At 51.6% G+C, this 6,873-nt stretch overlaps 1 protein-coding gene across 1 annotated transcript in view; it reads left to right on the top strand.

Annotated features, from left to right (window-relative positions):
* Window positions 1-2,719: 2,719 nt before the first annotated feature.
* The window catches only part of LOC127750642 (alpha-tocopherol transfer protein-like), an 11,867-nt gene continuing 7,713 nt past the window's right edge, over window positions 2,720-6,873 (top strand). Inside the window, exon 1 of the mRNA XM_052272821.1 lies at window positions 2,720-2,880. The gene's annotated coding sequence lies outside the window, so the exon portion shown is untranslated. The remainder of the gene's footprint in view (window positions 2,881-6,873) is intronic.

Raw genomic sequence — 6,873 nt, 5'->3', positions numbered from 1 at the left:
GGCGTGGTGGGTGTTATATCGCCCCACCCTCCCTGGTAACGCCTCTGCTGCTCCCCCACCTGTTCAACACGGGTAGTATTTCACTAATTGAAGCAGCAGCAGCACACTGTTAACAATTTCGTAACGTCATTATTTTACATTAAGTTAGCATGGGTTCTTGATTAGACTTGAGTGCCGTTAAGTAACGACCTATTTTGCCGTTGTCTGGTGATATTGTAGTTGTAAGTGTAAGTGTGATACCGTTGGCTGAGCGACAGTGAAGCGCACTACTCCACTTGGCCGAATCTAGCTCAAAAATTGACCTTAAGTAAGACGAGCCTCTGGCCGAAAATTTCGTCCGTTTTGTTTTTGTAAAAGCGACTCAAATCGGTGGTGCCCGTGCTCAGAAAAGTCGAAACATAATCCTTCTGAGAGTTCTAGAAACCCTTGATCGCTGACAGATACGAAAAACTAGGTTTTTACATAAGAATCTGGCGAAGTTGGACCAGTGAATGGTCTCTCATTGCTACTTATTAATAACAAGCAAGAATGTCAAATAAAAATACCGGAACGATTTTTTTTTTACAGTGCAGCAGGCCTATGGAGGGGTAAAGGAATACACCGGACGCCACGCCCCGCCGACGGTGATATTCGCGTCTGCTACATGTTGCCACATCCTCCTCAACCAACTTCCCCTTCCGAAAAAAATGAAAATGTGTTCGCTGGGGTGTGCCGCCGCTGCTCACGCGGACCCCGTAATTAGGACCAGGACCGCGGGTCGAAACCGGACAAACCCGCGAGGGAGCGAGGGGTAGCCTTGCTGCGGTGGGGAGGCAACATCGCCGCGAAAACGACTGGACTGACAACGGACACATGACTAAAACAACTTCTGTCAAGTAATCTCTGATGACAAACCCTCTGCTGCTCCCTCCCCCACCCCCCACCCCCACCGGCCCGGGTGCAAAAATAGAGAATAAAATACGAGCATGAATTGCAATTGATTGTTTAAAAAAAATTACACCTGAAACGCTTACCACCCCACCAAACACTATAACCATAGCTTTGCGGTTGGCGAACGAAGAGAAAACGTGTGCAGTAACCCTGAGCACATCTCGATACGCCGAGGCAACAGGGGAAGACCATATTTGCCGCCCAGCTGCGGGCGGCCGTGTGTGGTGTGTCTTGAGGGAAACACCACCAAGAAGCTAGTACAATTCGGCTTGACACCAACCATGAAAAGTGCCGAAAAGTACATCTTGCGTACCCGGGGTGTTTCAGAGCGCACACCGTGAGTCTCGCGGGTTTGCCTAACTCTCTTCCCTGCCATAGCCCCTGCGACTCGAACGAGTGTGCAATCACCACTGTAGTGTCCGCTCTTGAAACAGTTGGTACGAGGTACGAGGTTCAAAAAATTTAAAACATTCTCAAGAAAATAATTCAAAAAATTATTTGAATAGTTAAAAACGGAAATGAAAACAAGAGCTAAACGGTAAAAAAAGGTAGTGTCTCCTAAAAAAATTCAAGAACGTACGCACACGCAAAAAAATCAAAAAGGAGCGTTGAAAGTAACATTTATGACAACTAGGTTTACGCCCAGAATATCGGAGTTGGTATACTCCCCCCCCCCCTTTCCTCAGGTGGGGCGTGACGCAGGCGCTGCCCTGCCGACGGTCTGCTGGAAGTCATGTGTGACCACTCAGCGCCGCGCGCACCCTCGCAGCTGACTGACTCCAGACGAGAAATTTGGATTGAACTAATAACGCACGGCCTTTTCTCTCGTTTGCCACGCAGCCGCCGCCGGTATGCGGCCTGGCGCGGCCTGGCTCGCGGACAGGAAACGAAACGGGACGTACAAGCGCGCGATGATAGACGGAGGTATGAAAGCATTTTATAGATTCAGTTAAGGAAACTCTTCACATGGCACGTTATTTCACATTTCATTTCGGTTCTGCTATAAACTAACACGGCGACATGGACATTCCATCGGCCTCTGCACTCACTAAATAGACGGAGCCGTGTCGCATGGACCGGCAATCCTGCTCATTAACGACGTACGACGTTAAAGAATCCATTGAAGTGGCGAAGCAATAAATCTTCGAGAATCTTCTTCGACTGAAATTTGTTCGTAACGTAATGCATAAAAGTCGAAACGAGGCCTTTGAAAATTTCTACCGCGTTTACAAATTGTTCACAACGTTGCCTAAATCCATTTCGTTCAGGGCTCTCCAAATTTTGAAACGGGAGAAGAAAAAACTCTAGAAGCAGAGGGAGACACCCAGACACCAAAAGTGGTAAGTTTGAGAAAAAAAAAAACAGCACGCATGGTATAAAACGGGATAAAATCATGCACTCTGCTGCTGATCAGTGCTTTCGAGCGCTACTCAGGCAAGCAAGCTTTGCGTCTGCTGTGGCGACACGCCAAGCCTCGAGCCGAGCGTCCTGCTCTGGCAACGGTGCAGCCGGTAGTAAGGAAGAGGCCACATCGCGCAAAGAGTGCAACAACACTCTAATGAAGAGCTTTAAAAAAGGGAGAAGCGTAATCGAAGTGTGACTTCCACATTAAACACCTTGTACCTTGCTTCAAGTAACAAGTTTAATTTGGCTTTTGGTGCTTGCGGAGGGGGGAGGGGAGGGGTACATACACAGAAACAGAAGATGAAGGAGAGGAGGTGGGGGGGAGGGGGAGACGGTTCCCCTGGACTGGAGGGGGCCACGGGCCGGGCCGAACCGTGCGCCTGAAAGAAGCCGGCGGTCCAACTCAGCCCGTCAGTCCAGTGCCGCTCGAGCCCCGCGCCCCGCGTGTGCTCCCGTCTCCACTCTCCCTCAGTTCAGTGATAGCAGCGCCGGCGTCCACCGCTCAGCACACCGCTCAGCACACCGCTCAGCGCAACCACTCAGCCGGTGAGCCACCAAAGCCCCCCTTGGGGTGTGCCTACAACAAAAGTGTTTGCGTTATGATGAGCCCCTGGTCGTGTCAAGGCGACGAATTTGCTGGAAATGCGAAGGTGAAAAAAAACAACGGAATCTTTGCCTTCAGTGGTGAGTCTTCGCTTTGACAACTAACTGATGGCTCTTCTGACGGCTAATTTCTTATATACCGGAAGCTATTGTGGTAAGCTATGACGCGAATTCGTCTATTACGAGATCCATTAGCTCCATGGCTAACCGTTTTTGTTTGGTCGCGTGTAAGAGTAAACGTTTCCCGAGTCGACGCCAACGATGGCGCCTGCAAAGCGATGGGTAGGCTAGCCCGCCGCGCAGCCCTGTGCGCACGGCGGCCCGCCCTAAGCGCCCAAAAATGCTAGGTCTCAGGCAAGTCAACGTTCCGCACCCCGCGTTCACTGTGGGAGTACTTACAGGCGCCTTCCCTCCCCGACCCAACCGTAAGGTGAACTTCACTCACTACATCAAAAAATAAGTGTAAGCCTTTCAAAAAAATCAGAAAAAACAAGGAAAAGCGAAAACTCATTTTAAAAAAAAGAAAACGATAAAATGCAGAAATATATTTAAAAAAACTGAGAAGAAAAAGGAAAATTAAGAAAAAATGAAAAATAGGTGTACACGCTTAAATATATAGTAAAGTACCCATCGCCCTAACGTCTCGCCCTGCGTGCAGGTCTCTCCCATAATGGCCAATTGGCCGAAAGCTCATTTTTGAAAGAAAGGTTGGGTTGTCATTGTAAATTAACATTGACTGCTTCTTTGGAAAAACTCCGTCATGAGATCACCATGAGGAACGCAAGTGGCTTTTAGTACTTTTTAAAGTATTTTTCCGTCGTATTTAAGGGGCGCGTATGGCAGCATTTGTAAACGGCCTTCCTAACATGGGGTTTCACGTCTGGGCCGAAAACGAGAGTACGACGGCAGCCCGGCGCCCTGCTCCGCCGGCTGCGAAAGGTCAGCGCCTTTGGTCATTACAATGCCCCGGCCCCGGGAGCACAAGTGGAGACGTTCAACAGCGGGGGGCAGGGAGGAGAGGACAGACAGACAGACAGACAGACAGACAGACAGACAGACAGACAGGCGTGTGTTTGAAGGTGCAATAAGCAGCGCGGTGCAGTGAATGGCGTTCTGCGTGCTCCACTATTTGCGTGGCGCGGCTGCTGTGTGCCCGACCCGTTGGCATTGCCGCCCCTACCCGTTTGTGGCGCGGCCACCACCGACGGTTACCTCCAGCAGGCCTGCAGTGACAAGCCCAGCGGCTTTTGAAAATCAATGCTCCTAAATCAATGCTCCTAAACCGTTTTTCTTCAACACTGCTAATGGTGCTGAAATAAGTTGAAACTTGGTGTCCAGTTGTACTTTCGACCACATGGAACGATTAAGGGAACGTCGAGTTCGACGATTTCCACCTTGATAGTCGAGCTTCAGAACTACGGCCTCATCCTTTTCTTCGTCGTACAAAAACAAAAACAACGATGACTCAGAATACCCACCCCCCTGTATTCTATAGTATTTTTCTCCAGGACGTGCTCAGGGATTTGACAGCGCGCTGTTTGTTAGCCGGCAGAGGCGAGGGGAATCCCCCATCGGAAAAAATCTGGCGGTAGGCTACTCACCACAATGTCTCGACAACAGCCGGGTCCCTCGTATTCTTCCCTGCGACTTATTGGAGAGGAGACGATCTCGAACTTATGTGTTCGCGGTGTGAGCGGCACTGTTAGAAAAACCTGCGGTGAATATCATCTACGGTACTCCCCGTACGCCCCGTTCGCCCCGTACGCTCCCAATTTCGTCATCAGGTCCGCTACCGTATTTTTGGATTACGGTCCACTCATCACGGGATGAACCACCAAAACTTCGCAAACTGTCATATTGGTCAGTACACGGGACAGACCGTAGGTAAACTGTACTTTCTGATGGCAGTTTTAACAGTTGAGAGTAGCACCCTGCCCTGCGTGTGGTGTGCATGTGGCTCTCCTCCAGTGTACAGTTGGCTCTCCCTGCTCGACACACGAAAGCTGTATTTAGCCAAGGCAAGGAGAGTTAATCCCGAAAGCGAAACGCGTCAGCCCACAGCGAAAGCCGAAAGCGGAAGAATCTAGAGGCGGAGGTAGTGGATTCGAGCGCCCACGGCGGAGCCCTGCTTGGCTACATTCGGCACCAGATTTCTCGGTCTCGGCTTTCGCCTTGGGCTGTGAAAAAATGAAGGCGAAAAATGAAATTGAGCGTCAATAGGAGCCGATGCCTATTTGTCAGGGAGGCGATGGGTAAAAAACTAGTAAAGTCGACGTCGTTTGCATTATTGTGTCGTTGGCGCGCCTGACCCCGAAGGCCGCAGCTCAAGTACACGTATTAATCATTGCGCCAACTTACGATTTTTTTTTGTGTTGTGCATTCTTTTTTCCCGATTCTTGCGCAGGGTCGAGCGCGTGCGCGCCGAACCCAGTAGCGCCAGCGCCGCGCACAGCCGGGGATCAAAGGGTAACAACGAGGCAACCATTACCCTCGGTACAAATCGCTATCGCAGTGGGATTGTGTTGCCTGTGATCGTGGCGTACTTCACGACAGTGTCGGTGGTGGTGGAATTGCAATAGGAGGGCGAGTTTTCGCCGAGAACCAATCCAGAATGTTTTCGACAAACACGGGCAAAATCCACCTCATACCCCTTTAACTGCGACCTACCTTACCAGGTGGCTGACTCACGTCGCGCAGTTTGGCAGGCGTGCGTGCAGGTTTGCCCAGCCGTGGCCTTATGGTCCCGTGCGAGTAGGCAACCCCCCCTCACGGCGTGAGTCAGCTACCTGGTACATCAATCACTATCACACTGGAATAACCAAGGTAAGACTCGAAGAGTTTTAAAGCCTTTACAAAGGCATTATAAGAAGAATACAAGGCATTAAAACTGCCGAAAGGTGCTAAATTTTAATGCCTTTGGACACTTTTGAGCCTTTACAAAGTGCCGTGATTCCTACGTTTGTTTTTCCAGTGCACTTCTGGGTCCAGAATGATCACAAACGTAGTGCAGAGAACGTAACCCCTCCTCGACCCTCTCTCTATCTCCCACTAGCGTCACTGCAACCCGCAGCAGGCGGCCCACTTCATTTGTTGCTAGCTAATTGCGTCCACAGGTTCCCAGGTTCGCGCCGCCCCCGAATTGTTAGCCGGAGCTGTTTTCTCCAGCTCGCAGTGCAGTGGTCGGGGCTAGAACAAAGGGGCGGCGCTCTGCCCTTGGCTGGTGACACTGCGACACTTGGCGGCGCCTCTCAAAAGGCGGCCGCGCGTTTTCGCACGGGCGGCGCGCGGGAGGAAAAAGAATGAAGAATTAGAACGACGGGAGTGTGCGGGGTGGGCGGCCAAACACGCGGTCCCGCTCCTTCGTCCGAGAAGGGCCCCAGGAAGGCGGGCGGCTCTCCAGAGCTCTTCCTGCAGCCGCCCCCACGCGAGTGGGAAGGGGGAGAAGGAGTGACAAAAAAAAAATTGCTAATTATCATGACGGGCACCGTAGTGGATGTTCTCGGTCATCAGGTTCGCGGGCTGGCCGCTGAGAGGCTTTTGCAATTTGGAGAGGGGCCCCAAGGGCCTGGAGCCCGCCTGGAGCCAACCTGGAGCCAACCTGGAGCCAACCTGGAGCCCGCCTCGAGCCCGCTTCGAGCCCACCTTGATTCTGCAGGCCATTGTCATTACGATCCACGGCCTCCTCCCCCCATCTCGGACTTCCATTAGCCTTTCTGCGAGCCGCTTGTTTGATTACGCCGAAATATTTCTCTCCCTTTTTTTTTATCGCGCGGTGCAGATTCATCAGTCAGGGCGAGTGGAGGTGCCCTACAATGAGGAGCAGAGGAACATTCCGCTCGGGCTCCAGCCACCTCATCCACCCCGACGGCGGGCTCCACGCCGAGCACAATACAGATTGTTTGGCTCGTTGTTGGTCACTGCCCCCCCCCCCACTTC

Source organism: Frankliniella occidentalis, unplaced genomic scaffold (assembly GCF_000697945.3).
Source record: "Frankliniella occidentalis isolate FOCC.00 unplaced genomic scaffold, Focc_3.1 Scaffold226, whole genome shotgun sequence".
Classification (NCBI taxonomy): Eukaryota; Metazoa; Arthropoda; class Insecta; order Thysanoptera; family Thripidae; genus Frankliniella; species Frankliniella occidentalis.
This window is presented reverse-complemented; position numbering and strand designations above follow the sequence as displayed.